This window comes from Lathamus discolor, chromosome 9, assembly GCF_037157495.1.
Source record: "Lathamus discolor isolate bLatDis1 chromosome 9, bLatDis1.hap1, whole genome shotgun sequence".
Taxonomy (NCBI): Eukaryota; Metazoa; Chordata; class Aves; order Psittaciformes; family Psittacidae; genus Lathamus; species Lathamus discolor.
In genome coordinates, this window is record NC_088892.1 from 10,458,837 (window position 1) to 10,478,538 (window position 19,702).

A 19,702-nucleotide genomic window follows, 5' to 3' on the forward strand; every position below is an offset into this window, starting at 1 on the left:
TCTCAAGAATTGCTGCTGTCCATTTACTGCACGCTATTGTTATTTGAATGTCCATCCAGAATTCAGCAGACAGATGGAAATCTGCCTGTGACTTGAGTCAGATGGAAGCTGCATACACATTTGGCATGATAGTGGGACCAAGTTCAGCTGAGAGGGCGATACGCTGAGCTGGGCTCGCTGCCACACTAGTTGAAGTCACAAGAATTCTTGTCAGTTCAGAAGGTTTACATGTCTACCTCCAAAACCACAATGTAGAGACATCAATGTGTACAATCCGTGATTCTTCTGTATACCTTTTCACATACCTACTTGGGAGTTGTTAGATCATGAAATAGTCACTTATTCAATGTGAAGAAGTTAAACAAATGGTTTTCAATCTTTTTCAGCAGGAACTTTTCTGCCTTGCAGAGCCAAGTATTGATCTCTACATTACCTTGTGCATCAAACCATCAAGCTATCATCACATGTGTTGCCTTCTCAAATGTAACTGAAAATAACAAAATGTCCCAACAAATTAATAAATAAATCATCTTATGGAACTTGAATCTTTTCCATCAAGACAAAAGAAAAACCTCATTGTCCCCCATGGTGTAAGATCAAACTGCCGATAGATGGTACAATAGCAGAAAAAAAAGAATTAGATTAGCCTTGGAGCTTCTCCCAACCCTTCCCTAGAGAAAGAAATTTTTGTCAGCACTTTTCTCTTGCCACACAGCACTTTGAATATTGTGTGAATATTGTGACCGAAGAAAGATAGTCATGGAAGGTAGTATGAGCCGGGTACCCTAGGCTCTCTGGCATTCAGCATTGGACAAGAGACAAATTATAATAGCATGTACACTTATGCTATCATCAAAGCTCCTCTGGCCAGTGGTATGGACTGAAGTGACCTGTGCAGTCCCTTGAGAAGGCAAAAGTTGCCTCACTTTGATCAGGCACAATATTTGCATCTCAATAGGGATGTACGTGGCATTTAGATGTAATTTTATACATTGAAATCTGAACTATTAAGACATTTTTGTTCTTGTTCTTTACTCCTTTTATTCTCTTTTATTATAGTGAAACCACCTAACGTTCACAAACTGGTTTTATAATAGCCTTTAGAGTCAGTTTTTCAAAGTGACACTGGTTTCAACTGAGTGTTGGTGGTGCTGCACCAAAGAACCACACACTCCCTTCAAATTCATTTGGACTCCTGAGGGCTGGAGGAAGGCACAAAGCTTGAAATCAGGCATGTACTGTTTCCATCTGAACACTTTGGTATGAGGCTACCCCCAAAATCAGTACAATGCCTGGCTTCCTCTTCCTGGCCCATGACACAGTCCTTCCTTTTCATTCTTTATTACAGCATGGGTTCCCTTAACTATTTAGAGACATATGTTTTCAGTTCCTATTCATAACTTCACATTCACTCACTTTTCATTCTGGTAACCTTGCCAAAAGCAGATTTTGTCAGGTGAAGTAATTTCCATCACATTAGAGAGATTAGCTTAGCTGATGTGAGTTGTACACAAGAGGCTCAAACAAAGCCTGTGTGACAAATGCAGGCTTAAATTCTTCTTTACTTCAGCTGGGTACAGGAACAAGAGTCTGCCAGCTACTCACAGGATGATGAAATGAGGCAATCAATTAAAATAAACAGAGCTTGTGACAGAATAGACACAGAAAGGTTAATATTTTTTCTGCTATCTGGTGCATAAATCAAACCCTCAGTTAAATTTCAGAGCAGGAATTTTTTTTTCAAGTGCTTGTAAAAACTCCTCAAATAGCTGACACACTTTCAGTGGCAATGATGCAAAGGCTCATGTCAGCAAACACAGCCTCTCGCACCAGAGAATACAAACATTCTCTTGAACAGCTCCTCAGAAGTCAACGTCACTGAGCAGCAAGAAAACAAGGAGGCTGAAAAGTTTACCGCTGCCTTCACTTTTCTTCTAGCCTCAGACTTCAAAATATCAGTGAATAGAAGTATACAATATTTGACTTTAGTGTCACCATATCTTTCAGCTAAAACCATGCGAATCACATTTATTTTTAAAGCACCATTCCTAGACCGTGCCAGAATGTTCTGTCGATTGATTCCATTTGAAAACATGAAATGTCCTTAACTATTCTGACATCAGTAATAAAAATCCACCATGTGCACAATAATATATGAAATCACATAAAGACACCTCCCTGTCACTCTTTTTACTTTACAGGAATTTCAACCTAATATCCAGTTACAAATAAAGCTGGTGCATTTTACAACCCTGGCTGCAAAAACATGCTAAATTTGCCATTTCATAAGGTTCTGAAACTAATCCCGGTAAGACTCAGTAGTCAAATTGGTTTCGCATTGTGATTTTATGTTCATGCAGCCTCCGAGAAAAAAAAAAACAGGTCCTTGAAACCCATTGTACTGAAATCAAAGGCAGGGGCAGAGGGAAAGTCAGCATCACCTCAGTTTTGTACAGCTCTCTCCTTTGCAGATATTTTTTTCATAGGCTCAAGGAAGCTACAGGTTTCAGTGGTATGTTGTACCCAGAATTCCTTTATTCAATATTACAAAAAGTTAAAGAAATTAATATTTTTTCCTTCATTTTGTTCATGTTTATCTGTGATTCCTTTAGCTTGAACAATTGATACACAAGGAAGTCAGTCAAGCTCTTCCCAGTTTCTAGATACTGTTACAGAAGTCTTACGGGTTTAACATTAGGAACTGAATTTGACAGAATACGGACAATGACAATCGTCTGTGCGCAGCTGACTACTATTATCTTCTTCTATTAATTCCAATGCTACCATGTGGTGACCAGGTGCAAAAATTGGCTTGGCCCACAGGGAGACCACCAAAGGCTGAACCTTGGCAGGTGATTTTACCACTTTTGGGGAAACGGCCATTACTGGCATTGTCCAGCTGGCACAGAAGACTCAATTGCCTGAGCAGTCACCTGGGATCATTATTTTCCTCTGGACAGGAATTTGATTTTTCTTCCATTCCTATCATTATAATCAAAGCTCCCTACTCAAGCACAGTATGAAGTTTATTCCTGGAAATTAAGCTGTTCATTCTAATCATTTCAGTTAACAAAACATCCTTTTGCCCCAGTCTAGGAAGTCATCAGCCACATTGCCAAGGAAAACGATGTCTGACTGGGTACAGGAGGAGATAGTGGAAGAGGGTACTTCTACTTATTTTCATTCTAAGGCAGGAGTGGATTTTCAGAAACTGGATACCTCTGTACAAAAATTGAAAACCATATTTGGAACACATAGAATCAGCTTGCTGTGGCCCACTGAAGAATCTATTCAGAAAAGTCTCTCATAAAAATCCTTTAGTACAAAAAAAAAAGGCTACTTTATTTCTTTAATTTTTTTTTTTTTTTTTTTTTTTTTTTTTTTTACTTTTAGTCACTTTCTTATCCTGACTCAGGATGTTTTCTTATCCTAAATTTTGATTTTGTGTAGAATTGTTAACTATAGCTATATCCATCATCACCCTAAGGGGGCAGTTAAGCTACAGTCAATTCACCAAAACAATATATTATGAACAAAACTTTTTATGTTTTCATTACACTTCAGTTTTTATCTTCTATCTAATTTCCAGCCTTCTTTTTTATCTTCTGAATTCAGAGCATCTGGTGCAACTATTTAGTTCTTTTCCATCCATCTATTCCATAGGGATTCATAGGACAGATAAGCAATTAGGTATGCTACTCATGAGCGGTTATTTCTCATTTGGAAGGGGTTTCTACCTACAATTTATTCCAATTTGTCATACACTTTCGCTCATGATTATGTAATTGCAGTATGATAATGCATTCTTTTTCTATAGAATAATATTTCCCAGCATTTGCTCTTAAATTACACTTACAACTATTCCTACAAGGGACTGGTACTTTAAATGAGAAAATCTACTATTTTTAAAGGATATCTTTAGTTGCTATAATTATGATAATTGCATGAAACATGTATAAATTAAAAAATATGTGGGAGGTAAATATGCTGGCATATTTATAGTGCTTATACATCAGGAACAGGTTAAAGAACTGATTTGTATCTTGTACATATTGGAGTCCAACCCTTTGGCCAGATTTGCATTTTTATAAAATACATCCAAACAACAGGATGAAGCAAGCTTCGCATGGAAAGAGAAACCATTTTAAGTAGCTCTGAATCCCTTTATTTTTCCTCCCCTACTGGCATGGCACCTTCTGAATCCTAATCTCTCAGCACTGCACAGTTGTTTCCTCTGGCAGCAGTTTCATCTGTTGGGAATCAAGACTCTGATCCTTCAAACAATGACACGAATTTAAATGGTCAGTCTGTGCCAACAGCAGGATAAGATGTTCTACAAAGTCAAACTTTTGCAAGTCTTTCCTGGGCTTGGGGTATGAACCCTGGGAAAAAAAATACCTGGCATCTCCAGCAGTGCCAGCTTCAGTGATTTATTCTATTACTCTCTTGGCACAGAATATCCTGCCAGGTTCTGTCAACCTTCCACCTTGATGAAAGCTGTTTTCCACTCCACAGTGCCACAATCACCACTGCTGTTCTGAGAGCAGTGGGCTACTTTTGCATCAGTCTTATTATGCTGATATACAAAGGAGGATGCAGACTGTGTAAACCAACCCTCACTTTCTAAAAGTCAAGGGAGAGGGCTCAGGAGTAGTCACATTTCTATACACCAGACAAGCTCATGTCTGCTCCGCTGCAGAGAACCAGGAGAGTACTGGTCTATGTGGTGCCCATGGGTAGGAGAGTAACAGCACACAGATGAGATAAAATGACTGATCATTTTAGTGAAAATTGAATTGTTCTGTAGAAGTGTCCCTTCTAAGAAATTAAAAATTGCCCACAACCTGAAGCAGCATCTCTGCCCATGTACTGATAACTTAGGAACAACTTTTATTCCTACAAGCAGAGCCTAAATGAGGTCAGAGACTTGTGTTGCTTTGGAAATCCAGTGATTGTCACTGAAGCTGAAACACAGTCAGTAGCTGTGATGTTCTTGCACCACAGAGAGGCATCTCTCAGGCATGTTGTTCAGGACACCCTTTCCACAAATCTAACCTATTTGCCCAGAATTCAATGCTATTCTTACGTGCACAATTTTGCTTTTTGGTAGGAGAACACAAAGGTCTCTATAGCCCACAAAGATTGGCCTTTTCATTAGGAAAATCTGCCTTAACACTCAGCAAGGGGCACTTACACTATACAATATGAATACTATCATATAGTGGGCATTGATTACTGCATCAAATAGCATGTAATGACAGGAACTGATGAGAACAGCAGTCAGTTCTTAAAGGAAGCTACCTTCAGATATCTTTCTTACTACAAAATATACTGCAATGTTGTTTTTTTCTCTACCCTGGCAAGTCCTAGTCATTACAACAGGTTCTCCCATTCAACACCAAAGAATCTTCTCTAGTTTAACCTTAGCTGGAACTATTCCTCCTTCCCTCAACTTTTGTTCTTAATTTCTTTTTCACTCTTGGGTGATCTTCCCATGCATTTTTATATTACCAAGAATTTCTCAACTGTTTTCATATCAACTGTTTTTATTATGTTGGTTTGTTGGGTTTTTTGTTTGTTTGGTTTTTTTTTCCTAAAGCAGATACTGCTGCAGCAAAAGAAAGGCTCTATGAAGTCTGTAAACTGTAATTTAAATTTAGACTGAAAGGTTTTCTGTTCTTTCAGATGTGTACTGCTGGTTTTTGCCATATAACAAGTCCATCAATTAACTTTTTCATTTAGAGGCTGCTCCGTGCTTTTGGGTACTTCCCACATGAACAGCTCAGAGACAATACAGTCTAGTAAGGCAAACCAGACTATGTAACAAATCTTGACTCATGACTGAGGTACACCAAGTGCAATTTTCTTCCTACACTTGTTCTTCCTGTACTTTTAGTGAGGTGGTTTTGGGTTTTGGTGTTTTTTTTTTTTTTTTTTTTTGTAATTTTTGGACTTTATTGTCCTTCATTTTTATTCTCTTCCTCCTAAAACTTAACAGCCATATAAAATCTGCTTGGAATTTCTATACAACATGGTAGGAAAAGATGCAGAAACAAAAGCTGTGCATCTAGAACTGCCTTTGTACCCTGAGTGCCTGCCCTCTCCCATTCATTGAGATAACAAGCAGTGTGTGTCCTTCTCAGTTAAAAAAGGCATATACTGTATTTTTAAGGATGCTTTCCTTTCTCATTCTTTCCCTTAATAAAACTGCAAAGAGTCAGGCTGTACCTTATTCAACTCTTATCTTGGACAACAACCTGAGTGATTATTTAATTTTTTGCACCTGTTATTTAATGTGGGGAGTGAAGCTGATAAAATTTGCATGAAAAAGAGTTTGGGAATGAGCTCTGAGGCCTTGGTGCTTTGACAAGCCCTGGGGTGATGAATTGGAACTTTGAAGGACAGGAAAGGTAAACAAGCAAGCCTTGGGAGGACAGGCCAGGATGTAGCTGTGGCAGGAATCCCAGTTGAAGGCTGAGGATGTGGGGATTGTGAGAGGGTCTGCAACATTGTGATTGGACTATTTATCTGGAGAGTTTTACAGTGGCCAATGAGATGGAACGTGGCATGCTTGTGTAGGTTGGGAAAGTACCGAAAAAGGGGGTAAAAAAAGGGCTTGGTGGTAATAAACAAAGATTTGAGTCTCTACATCAGCTTGAGTCCGTGTGGTGAAATGCCACGATTTATGAGTTCCTGTCTCATGCAGTTAATCAGACATACTTAGAGTCTGATATAAAGCTCCGTGAAGTTAGTGGGGCCTTTCCAAGAGATTTGTATCAGTTGTCTAATAAACATTTTCATATCATTTTTGTCCCTGCTTCCAAATGTGTTGAAAAATGAGTTTATATTCTGCTTAATCTTATTCTTAACATTTTGTGCTGGGATGGAAATGTCTAATTTTACTCAGGGATTGTTGGAATCATATTATTTTTCCCAGTTTACACACAGTTTTATAAAGGTTAATAATTAATTATATTGTGTTGCCCTTCAGTTTTATATCAGATCCTGACTTCACAATAGATTAAATAGCAGTTGTTGACCTTTAGTCTGATGTAACAATTTGATGACTTGAGAAATCCTGGTACAGCTTATTTTTGTCTGAGATCAGGTACTCTGTTTCGGTACACAAACTCAATTTTGAGCTTTGATCTTGACTGCCTTCTCTACTGCTTTTGTATTGGTATCTTGTGCTAACAATAAAACATCTCCCCACTTTTATAATAAGTTAGTTAAGGGGTAACACTCTCCAGAAAGAACTCAAGGTAAAGAATGTTTAAATTCTGATCTTTTAGAAAAGAGGGAACTAGACACTACTGCTTGAGGTGAAATGTAACTGCAGTGAGGCTGGTCTCAGAACCTCTCCATAAACTGAGTCAGGTTTCTTGGCAATTTTATGGTAGAAGAACAGAACAGAAAAAATCAGAAGTTTGACTGTAAAGAAACCATGCAAAAGAGAAGTGAAGGGATCCCAGGATTCCTAGAAAAAAAACTCGGATCTAATTGAAACATGCTAAAGGTGGAAAAGAAAAACACAGAGAAGTATTTTGTTTTGTCTTTTACTAGCTAAAGCTAATAAAAAAATCAGCTTTTGACACCTTTACAAAGCCAATATGCCTATCATTTTCCGTGTTGCATTCTTGATGAAAAGGAGTACATAAGCACAAATTGCTCACAGAACTGAATCTTTAGCAAAGGGCTTGATTCCTAATTTCATCCCTGTTTAAGAAATATATTTAAGCACATACATAAACCTCATACCTCCTTTTAATTGGGCTCTAATTCAACTCCCTGATGGAGCATTTACATGAAAGAAGGATTCTATGGGAGAAACTAAGGTAAGCCAGTGATCTGAAAAACGGCGTTCTACCCTTTAAGTATCTTCAGCAAACCTTTGTTCTAGCAGTGAGCAGCATTTTTTTATATTGGTTAGGAAATACACAATATGTTAAAATCTTTTTAATATTAAGTCCGAATAGAGATACCATCATGACAGCTTACTTCTGCCCTCCTAATCCTCATAGCGTCTCTGAAGCCTGCATATATGTAAATAATTCACAGCAAACGTGTCAACAGACAGTAGAAGACAGATGACATTTTTATGGCGTACCATAAATAGCATTTTATGGCAACATGTAAACAAAAATGTTCAAAACCTTTGCTCTCTTATGAATGAAAGACATCTCTGAAAATTGTATGCTTTTTTCTGCTCTTTACTCCCAAGTCTGTGGCTGCGTGAGTAGAATCTAGGATGGGATTATTAAGCAATGCATTGGTTTAGTGCAATGGTTGAGTACACCTCAGCAACTGTGACATTTAATCTCCTTCTAGAAAATATTTAACAAATGCAGCAGATCAGTTTCTTGTGAATGGAAAACAAAGATATATTTCCTCGACGGAACTGGGGTAACACCTTTCAAAGCTGAATAGCTTTGAAAACCTTTGTGTGAAATGCGCCTACATAACTCTTTTAAGCACAAGTATAGACACTGAACATACTTTGAGATACAGTCAAAACAATTCCTTTAATATTTAATAACCTATGTAATCATGGATGGTAAAAGCATTTGTAATGTTTTCCAAAATCCCCTTTAAATAAAATTTAAACTACACATTTTTTAAGTTGTTGTTCTTCTATTAATGTGTGCAGTTTCCTTGGTGGTACTTAAATAATGCACTAATGCAGCTTTAAACTGTTTTAGAGTTGCTCTTCGGAGCGTGGAAAATAGGAAATTGAGATACAAAACTAGTGCCTGAAACTCATGACACTCATCTTTTTCAGGACAAGTGACAATACTAACCAGTTATTAAACAAAAGAAAATACAAAGACAAAAGAAAAAGGAAATGTGATCCATTCTAGGTAGCAAATGGTACACCTCTCAAATTTTAAAGCACTCTTAAACAGTTTCCATGGGAACAGAAATTTGGCACAGCTATGAAAAACTGTTAGGAGGCAGCTTCTACCAAGCCAGATGGTTAATATGTAACAGGGGAATATAACAAGAAGGAAAGTAGGTTGTATAACCCCTTAAACCTTGATAATGGGTCCAAATGAACCAAATCACAGGGCGTATCTCCAAGAAAATGTCATCACCACTACCATGGGTGACAATATTATCAAAAAACAAGTGGAAACATTCCTGATTAGATGGAACATGAAAGGCTGCATACATCTTTCATCAGTGCTGTTTTGGCTATAGGAAAAGAATGAGAGAGCGGATGTGGGCATCAAATGTGGCAATTATTCCCAGGTTGTTTCAGTTAAGTGGAAGACAGTATTTGAAATGTTTGGCTCCAAAGCACATGCAGCTAGTAACTCCAAAGAAGCTCCTGAATGCCTCCAGCCTGCAAAGCTGTACTTTTCGTTAAGCTTTTAACTTACTGGATTTTAACTTATTCAAAGTTGTACAAAATAGCTGCAACCAAGACATGACCTGTTTTTAATCAGCTTATTAATTTTGTTTCTCTATCTTGAATATCTCTTGAATATAGCCTTTAAGCATCTTATGATGGCTAATACATTCATTCTCCACCATCTCCCCCAGGGAGAGAACAGCCCCAAGGTGGCAATATCCAGATTCTTACAGACAGCATAATTAATCACAAATAATATACTTAACTCCCACCAGATTAAATACAAATACAAATCTCAGTATATCTGAGTCTATGAATTTACCAAAGAACAATAGCGACTGGATTAATGGTGCAAATCTGAAGTGCTTTACTGCATCATATATCGCTAGCAACCATTGCTTATTAGGCCACTGGCTTTGATGAAAATATGTTGATAAGCATAATCACCTTGGTGATAGATGCCTCCCAAATTATGTTCTCTGTGAGGCAAACAGTCATCACAAAGGCATTGTTCTGGAATTGCTTCCAGGTCATACTGGTCACTCAACCTGCTGCATATTAAAGCTGAAATATTTTTTTCTAATGACAACTGCAATGTAATTTAAGTTCTAGCAATTCAATGTTATAACAGAAAACATGATGACTGTGATGTTGGAAGATTTTTTTTTTTCTGTGGCTTGGTCACACATACTTTTATGAATGGGAGGTAAGACTCAAGCAATCCCATTTGCTTCAGATCAGTTCTGAGTTTACATAAAGGACACAAAGTGACCTAGTGATGTACAGTCAGATAATAATAAAAAGGTACTGAAAACATTTGAAAAAGCCCAGAGAGACACAATGCTATATTTAACACTGAGAGATTGCTATGATCAGAGTAACAGTACAGTGTATTTTAGGATGCTAGAACTCTCAAGATCTTCAGTAAGTCAAATATCTGTTTTGGAAGATGCAACGCAAAAAAAATCACATTAAACTCATCCCTGCTCTGCAGGGTGCTCATTCAATCAATGTTCCAACATAGCACATACCTGTGCAACATTATGTGGCTACTGAATAAGAATTATGTCACATCTAGAATACTAATTTTGACCTAAAAAGAACCCGAAAATTTCATAATCCCTTGTGCTTCCCTTCATCCTGGTAACATCTGAGGGAGTGCCTTCAAATATTGCAAGAGGATTTTGCCTACCTGGGTGCTAGGATTGTAAAGGTTCTCTATAGTGTCTTGAAAGTTTTGTATCAATCATCAGTAGTTCATAATAAAAATTCAATTCAAAGCTTAGTCATAGTGAGGATGCTACCACTCCATAATGTTGTCTTATATTTTGACTGGCATTTCATTTTGGATTCAAACTAGCTGCTGCTTTTCACGTCAGACAATTACGTTTTTCTTCAGCCACCTGGGCACAAGTATCTCAGAAAAAAAAGAAAAAAAAAAATCCAGAAAAATAACACAGGGCATGGGAACACAGACTGTGTTATGTCATGAATGCTTTCATTTAGTCTGCATAAAGCAGTTTGGACTCTTGTCAGATTAGATAAAGTCCTTGGTGAACCAAATCTATATGGGGCATGTCAGAAACAAGGCAGGCAATTATATACGCTCGTATTTAACTGCTTTTTCAACTTTTGAGGGCTGGAATCTTAATTAATGACATTTTTACCATGCTTAGAAAATGGGCAGCTTCCTTAGCCCTAAATCAAAATGTCGTTTCAGCTAACTCAAAAAAAACTCCTTTTGTTTATGTTTATGGGTGGCTTTTTAGCCTTCCTGCTTTGCCTTGTTAGTTTGATTGATAACTACTGAAAATTTTGGTAGTTTTATCATCTCAGGCCAGACATATGAAGAATAGGCAGTGTGTCTGAAGTCAGGTGGTGCAACACCTCACATTTTAGGAATCTTCCTGCTAAAGTAAAGTGCAAATCCATAGTCTGGCACCAGGAACTGTGAAGCCTACAACCAGACATAACATCTCTTCAAAACTTCAGGGCCTTACCTGGGGTTGCTCTCAGGCATTGCTCTTTGCTTAGGATCCCGATTCCAAAATCTTCTCTCCAGAATAACCATTTACCTAAAACCGTGTGGTCTTTGGGTTTTGGTTTTTTTTTTTTCTTTGTTTAAACAGCAGAAGGGTCGCGCCTTTCTTTTCAAGCAAATATGGTAGCAGTAGCGATGCCTGTGTTTATCTTCCACATAACAGCTTTCTGGCTGAAGCACAGAGTCAGGAAGTGGGAAACAAGGCCTCTTACCCTCCTCAGCTTGAAGGAAACTATGTCTCCTCTCAAGTGCCAGAAGACCGCCCTAATCATCCCATTTGCACATGGATGCAGTGAGACAGCTTTGTCTGTTTGCAGGAGTACATGCCTTCCATCTGTTTAAAAGAAATGCAGTCCCATGTGCAGTTAATTCCTACAGTGATGACCTTTTCTTGCCTGGGTTCAACGCCAGAGCTCACACAAGCTGTAAAAAGCAGGAGAGGAAGAGAAATGAACCATGACATTCTCTACCCTCCTTTCTTTAGGGGGAGGAAGGGTAAAGGAAGAGAGAGAAACGAAGTATGTGGAAAAGTGTATGTTTTCCCATGAGCTAGAAGTTAGTGAGTCATTATTATCCCTCCAAATTTGGAGGTCACCAAGGATATACAGTGCTCTATCTGTTTTATAAAACTCCTACTAAAGTCTTAAGTGAGAGTTCTAATGTGAGTGCAGAGCTGCTTTGCAAAATAACAGTGTATTATTATTTCAGCTGAAACTTAGTGCTAACATTAATTTTGTAGTGGAAATCAGGTTCCTAAGTCTCATAGGCACTTTTTAAAGCTTTTCCCTATAGCACCAGCTCAGAAGCCTTAACTAGCGATATAATTAGTTTTAGGTGACACATGTTCCCTTACAATCACTTTCAGAGAAATAAAATGAAGTGCAGCCCTTCAAGCTAACACAAAGGAAATGTTTCACTTTAACTTTTTAAAGAATACTGTAAGAGCCATAACCTCAACTGGTTTAAATTGGCAGAACCAAAGTCAACGAATTGTCCTGATTGACACCACCTGAGCACCTTGTCTTGGATAAGTAAATCTAGTGGTAACAGTTAGACAGATAGAAAGAAAAAATAATACCTAATAAAAAAAGATGCATTTTCGAAGCACAACAAATTAATACTGGAACATAATTTATTTTTGTGCATTACCTGTACATTACACATATACAACAGGTCAGGTGCACTCATTATATAGTACTAAATGTGTGGAAAAAACCTAAAGGCATGTTTGAGAATAATTTATTTTTTTAGACCATCATTAGATTTTGAAGAACTGACATTTTCTTGCACTCTTTCTCAGTAGAGCCATTTATAAATGTCATCAAGTTAACAGACGATATTACCTTAGCTTTTTGATAACAAAACTACAGCATACTGGCAAATACCCATTAGCAAGAGTGGCCATTGGGATTGATGATTATACTACTGCTAATAAAGATAAAATATAAAAAAATAAAATAAAATAAAATAAAATAATAAAATAAAATAAAATAAAATAAAATAAAGAAATATTTTCAGAGACTCTCTACCTTATGAAATGTGTTACTGAGTGCAATATCTTGTTCTATTTCCAACCTTCGAACATGCCCACCCAGACATGAATAAATTGCTTTTGGATAATCACTGGAGAAACTTTTAAAGAGCCCCTGATGGGTTTTGAGAAAGATTATGCTGGCAGCTGCAGACCTGTGAAAAACGCATTCCTAGTTGAATACTCAGTTCTTACATAAAGTTCCCTACCTCTTGTTTCAGTGAGGGATATTCACAAAACCCATTCCTGTATGTCAAATCCCAACACAGATACCTAGGAATGCTAGCAGCTTCTTGCCTGTGCATGCATTCAAAAGGTTGAGAGCCTCTCATGCTGTATAATGTGGAGAAGAAAGACAGAGCGGTGAATGGGTAGAAGGATGGAAGGAGGAAGTCACGAGTAAAAGCTCTGTGTTTGGTAAGGTTGAAGTAATCTAAATTGATTATACATCAGGTAGTAACGTCAGGTAGTAATGGAAAATTCACAATTCCAAATAAATATGGCTAAAGTAGTTTGTATTAAATCCATTTGGGAAATAAGCAATCAACTGCCTGCCAGTCTAAAAAGTCAGCATAATGTGGATTACAATAAGTAAATACTCTGGAAAACTAAATCTAGATATTAGAGGGCTCATCTTTAGGCCTATGTATTTATATTTGATAATGACTTTCAGTAATAGACTTTCTTTAGCTAAAACCTCCAGCGGCTTGCAAGCTTTCTGTAATATATTTCTGCCCCAACAACAGTACTTGGCATTTAATTTGCATTTATTAATAATTTATTTTTCCCAAACTGTATCTCTAAAATTTTAGACTGGAGAAAGGAATGAAGGCACAGAACAGTTGGCTAATGAAAGAAAAGCCCTGCTCCCTTCTGGGAGTGTGACAGAGCACAAAAAGGCTGCCCTGCTCCTTCTGCCCCCCAGGCAAGGCTGTCAGCACAACCCAATGCTACTGCCGTGCTGTGAGCTTAACCAAAGTGCAGAGAGTGGTACCCAGCCGAGAGGGTGAGACAGCAGCCTGCTGTTCGTTAGAGAATAACGAATACTGTACAGATAAATGTAACCAGGCATATGCTGCTTTCTAAAAAACAGGGAGAATGAATGCTATAAGAATGGGGTTTGTTATTGTTGGGTTTTATTACTTTTAATACCACAGTCTTCCAACCAGCCTGAATTATCTCAGCAGGATCACTAAGAGACTTGATATCACTAGTCATTCTCATATTCTCGCTAAAAAGATTCAGATTTAGATCTGCACACACAAACTAAAACAGAAAGCCAGCCAGAAAGAAAACTCCAGCATGTAATGTACAGCTCCTGCAACACCAACCAGCAGAGGAAAAAGGAGAGCAGTTACCATACCACTTCATCAAATACTCATTGCATATCAGGTAAAGGATAACATCTAAAAAAGTTAGATCTTACTTAGCTTAAATGGATCTTCAGTGTTACCAAACCACATGGCACCTATCAGTCATGCTTCTCCAGTGCTATAAGGTATTTGCTTCGTCCCCCTGAATGATTGTTTCTATTGTTAGGCTGTATTGCTGTCAGTTTTAAACCTTGGAGCATTACTAAAGGTGAACATGTCTAAACCAAGCTAAAGACAGAATATAGTGTCAGAGCTTTGAAGGATCTTCATCATATATTTGTGCACGTGAGGTTTGACTTGTCTGGAGCTTTGTTTTCTAAAGAAACTCATCCAAAGTGGGAGAGGAAGGGTCAGGTACACAAAACCAGTCTCTTTCTGTTTCTTCTGTTTCTCTTTCAGAAGCAATGGTAATGGCTGTAATGTTAATAATACTAGTAAAAAATGTTATGATTCAGCCTAATACAGGGGCCCCTTTCAAATCTGGTCCCTGATGAGTCGCTACAAAATTTTCCGTACTTCACAGAGATAGAAATGAGGTCCAGAGATATGACAAGCCATGTTTTACAAGTCAATTCAGAGGAAAGAAAAAAATATAAATAAAACCAAAACAAACAAACAGAAAAAAAGAAAAAAAAAACCCAACCAAATCCACAACCCACAGACAAAACCCACAGCAATATCACATTAGGAACAAGCTGATTTCTCAAATGTGCACCAGTGTGAAAGCCAGTTTCTAAGCAAAGTTTACCATAGCAAAGACAAAAATGGCTCTGAAATTCTGGATCCAGAGTCTTTACAATAGTCCCAGCTTCTCTGACCTGAGCACTCTGTAAAATTATCCCAAAGACTGAATCTGCTCTGCACTGGCCAGGGGTCACTGTGCAAGCCAGCTCCATAGCAGCCAGCATAAATTGAACCTGCAGCAGTGTAGCTTTCCCTGTGGCAGTGACTGGTGAAAGGCTAGTGACTAGGGTAATATCCCCTGGAGAGTAGAGCACAGCATCTTCACAGTTACTGTTCCCATTTCAGTGATATCCAGTGATAGGACAAGGGGCAATGGGTGTAAACTGGAACATAGGAAGTTCCACGTTAACATCAGGAAGAACTTCTTTACTGTAAGAGTGACAGAGCACTGGAACAGGCTGCCCAGGGGGGTTGTGGAGTCTCCTACACTGGAGATATTCAAGGCCCGCCTGGACAAGTTCCTGTGTGATGTACTGTAGGTTACCCTGCTCTTGCAGGGGGGTTGGACTAGATGATCTTTTTAGGTCCCTTCCAACCCTTGGGATTCTGTGATTCTGTGATTCTGTGAAGTCCATCCAGTTCTTATCCACCTTCTATGGATGTGCTTTTTGTCAACTGGGCTAGGGTGGGCATCAAATTCAGGTACTGGTTCTCAGCCTAAAGTCTACCAAGTGTCTTCCCACTATAAAAGCTTAGTCCTTGGTCAAACTAAACCATCTGTGTTATCAACTCTGTTCCCAGGCCAAAAGTCAAAACACAGTGCTGCACCAGCTACTAAGAAGGAGAAAAAATGACTGCTATTGCTGAACCCAGGACATGTTTTTATAATTTTAATGCAAAATATCTTGGAATGATACTTAAAAAGAAATTTAAAAGTTGAAGGCACTTTCATAGTTCCTAAATTCAAAATCTAATCCTTTTAGAAATAAGATCAATCTTTCTCAGCTTCTTTGCTCTTTGTAACTTGGTTTCAGGCCATCTTATTTCTCCAGTCTAATCTATCCTCACTAGAAAGAGGACTGATTTGCACAACTCTAGTTTAATGTCGGTACATGTTTTACTTTCTAACAAACATTCTTTTCTTTATAGCACATTTTCTTGGAGCTAAAGCACATTAGCATACATTTCCTCTTTGTCAAGATAGCTATAAGTACAACAGGTTTTGAGTGAGGGGCACTGATACACAGTAATGTACACTGAACACTGAAAGAATCTGAGCTCAGCGTCCAAAAGCTTAAAACATGAGATTCCAGCAAGGTGGAAAGGGAAAATGATTGCTTTCACATTGGGAAAAGTTTTAGGTACCTATTATAAGTCATTTATAGTTGTAAAGTTGACTTGGGAGCAACTTGTTAAAACCAAGGAATGTTATTCTTCAACTGTTGTTCAGTCTGGAGGCAGTTCAGTGGAAGAGAAAGATCCATCAAACTCAGGTGCTGCCTGAAGCAATTCTGAAGTGACTCTTCCTAGCAAATAAACTACCAACTTGCCCAAGAGACCTGCTGCTTCAGCTACATAACCCAAAACCAAACAGGGAGGAACTTCCCTCTGCATCCTTGTTCTCAATTAGAAAACTCGGAGCAGAAAAATCCTAATCTGATGTCCTTTTCTGGCTTTCCCTGGAATGACATATTATTCTGCTGCATACTGCTGCACTGATATTAAAACAAGCTGCTAGTAGTGCAGTCAACTAAAATGTTGTGTAAAACACAGATATCTTTCAGCAGATCGTTCTGATAGTAATAAAATCTCTTTGTGGAAGCCTTAGTTAGGAAAAAAATATAAAAAATTACTTCCTGCCAGTTTCATGTCCAGTTATATATATACATTAGAGGAGAATGGAATGGGAGTAACAAATTTATAATACTTTTTAGTTGATTACTGTGTGGTTGTAATACAAACTTATGCATGTTAAACAGGACTGATACCTGAACTCTATGATTAACAACAATGACGCACACTTTTATAATAACACAGTATTGCTCTCTGTATCAGTCTGACCCTTATATTCAGCAGCTAATTTATATTCAGTATCTACCTTATATTTGGCAACTACATAGAATGCACTGGCCAGAGTACAATAGAACATTCTGGCATTAGACTTTACATTTTGAGATCTACTTTGTTAAGTGGGATTGAAATGAAGAAAAATCAAGTTCACCAACAAATTTTTGATATGGCATTTAGACTAACTGTAGGTCATTGTATATGAAGGCACAATAGACTTTGGAGTTAGCAGGGTCATCCTTACACCGCTGATTAACAAGCTGGATTTGTAAGAGAGACAGGGTATGTATGCGATACTGTCCTTTTGAACTGGGATGCTGGTAGCTCAGTACCAAAGCACTACTAAGAACTAGTCATCAAGAATTGCTGGTTCATTGAGACATGCCATTCTTCATATGCAACATTAAATCCAAACCTCATTTTCCTCCGATTCAATACACCTTTCACCTCTTATTAAAGACAAAAATAAATAAAAAAAAAAAAAAAGATAATAACCGCAGCTGCACAACCAATTTTTCTTCTGTCAAAAAAACCCCACTGAAGATTAAACTGATAGTTTCATACCTGAATATAAAAAGCTGTCAGAAAGATACACCAATCCAGAAACTCTTCTCATAATATTGTGAATATATTATTTTGCTCTTGGAAGGATTCTTGAAATAGCATTTAATATCAGCCAATGAATCTCATTAAATATTGAAGTGATAGTATAAAACCACCAGCAGCTAAATTATTTCTTTCAATTAATTAGCATGCGGTGCTACAACAAAACACAGAGAAACTAAGGCACTGGTATTTAGTTGAATCAAAAGTTAACTGTGGATCAAAGGTATATTAAGATTACCCTTTATTTGCCTATACACACATCTGTACCTTAATAGTTACAATCTGCAGAGAGGCTTAATATGCATATAAACCAGCTCTCTTTCAATTTCCTGCTATAGTCTTCATGCAGTTGTTCTTTGGAAAGATGATGGAATAACTTGTAAACTCTTTTCTCCGCATACAGCACGGTTCATACATACCCGTAGGAAGCTTCCATTCTGACAAATGGGGTAGCACTACAGCAAGCAGACTGGAGAGCTCTGCACATAAACTGTTGCCTCTAATGGACACAGCTTTGGTATCTAGCAAAATCCCTTTTTTTTCCACCGCAGTGTGCCTTTTCTGTTTTTTTTTTTTTTTAATATCGTTTTTATTGTAGACATGCTGCTAGCACATACAATGTACTTTTCAATGTCAACCAATTATTTTGTTTGAGAATTATGTTTCAGATAAAAATAAATAAATAAATAGATAGATAGATAAATAACCCCAACAAACCCTCAAGTTAAGCATCCTGTTTTGTTTTGGTTTAATATTTTAGGCTTGAATAGACACAGAAGAAATACGTGACAATCAAATGTCCCATGTCTCCCATTCCTCTACATTTTCCTCTCCCCTCCATGAAAAGAAAGAAATGAATAAGATCACTTCACAGTAGAATATATTCTTATCATGTCACGTGAGACCCCCCACAGGGAGGGGAAGAATATTTCCTTCCTTTCATTCTCCACACAATGCAGATAGATACTTATTGTGGTTTAAATGTTGCAACTAAATAAAGAGGTATTTTATACCAAAAACTAAAACAATTATGTTAATGTAAATATTTCTGCCACTTATTATAATGGAGCATATAAAAAAATAAAAGGGACTGCACAAAAAGCAATAGAGGTAGAACATACATATGCCCAGAGATATATCTGATATATAATATCTGATATTAGAAAAATACAGTTCTATATCAGCAATGAAATTGATTGAATGGTGTTATCTGAAACTAAGATTAGCAAAAGGGTGAAGAAAATGAGGAAATGCGAAGGAATGACCCATAATATCTATCTTGTGGATCCCCAATCCCATCAATCATCTCTGCTAAGATTACACATCACTGGAAAGAAATTGGGCTGAAGTGTTAATGATCTCATGATTTACATCCTGCCAGAATCCTTTCACTTTCCTCTGCAGCCTCAGAAATAGCACAAAAGCTCCAGAGGAGGAGGGGAAAACACAATCTCTTAAAACCTATCAGATTTTATAACCCAGGTTGTTATTGTTTGCTCTTGTAGCAGTAGTAAAACAGGCCTCTCCTGCTGAGTACACCATCACAGCTCTTAAAATATTTCAAGGACTTCGAATGTATTGGGATGGTGATTTTAGTTCCTTCCAGAATATAAAAACAGTGATAGCAGTAATGTTATAAACCAAACCAAACCCATCACACACAAAGAAAAAGAAACAAAACCAAAAAATAACCCTCCCAAAAAAACAAACCACCGCCCCCCAAAAAGGGGGAAGGAAAATTTTAAGACAAGCCAATCAAATTAATTTTAAGTTGAAAAGCAGAACTATGTTGTTTTAATTCTAGTTAAACAAGATATTCAGTTCCAATTCCCTGTTAGCTGCCCAAATTTTCTTTGGGATACAAAAAAAGGAATTGACTTGGAAAGGTCAGCACAATAATGACACAGAAGTAAGAAAGGTGAATTGGAGAAAGGCACTGGAGAGACAGAACAAAGGAAAAGAGTGGTGAGGAAGCAGCTTAGAGAATATCACAAGAGGAAAAAGCAAGATGGGGGATACTGCAGCATAATCGATATGGAAAGAGAAGG

At 37.6% G+C, this 19,702-nt stretch overlaps 1 long non-coding RNA gene across 1 annotated transcript in view; it reads right to left on the minus strand.

Annotated features, from left to right (window-relative positions):
* Window positions 1–11,367: 11,367 nt before the first annotated feature.
* Window positions 11,368–19,702, minus strand: part of LOC136019464 (uncharacterized) — an 87,350-nt gene continuing 79,015 nt past the window's right edge. The window contains exon 3 of the long non-coding RNA XR_010614894.1: window positions 11,368–11,816. This is a non-coding gene — a long non-coding RNA (uncharacterized LOC136019464). The remainder of the gene's footprint in view (window positions 11,817–19,702) is intronic.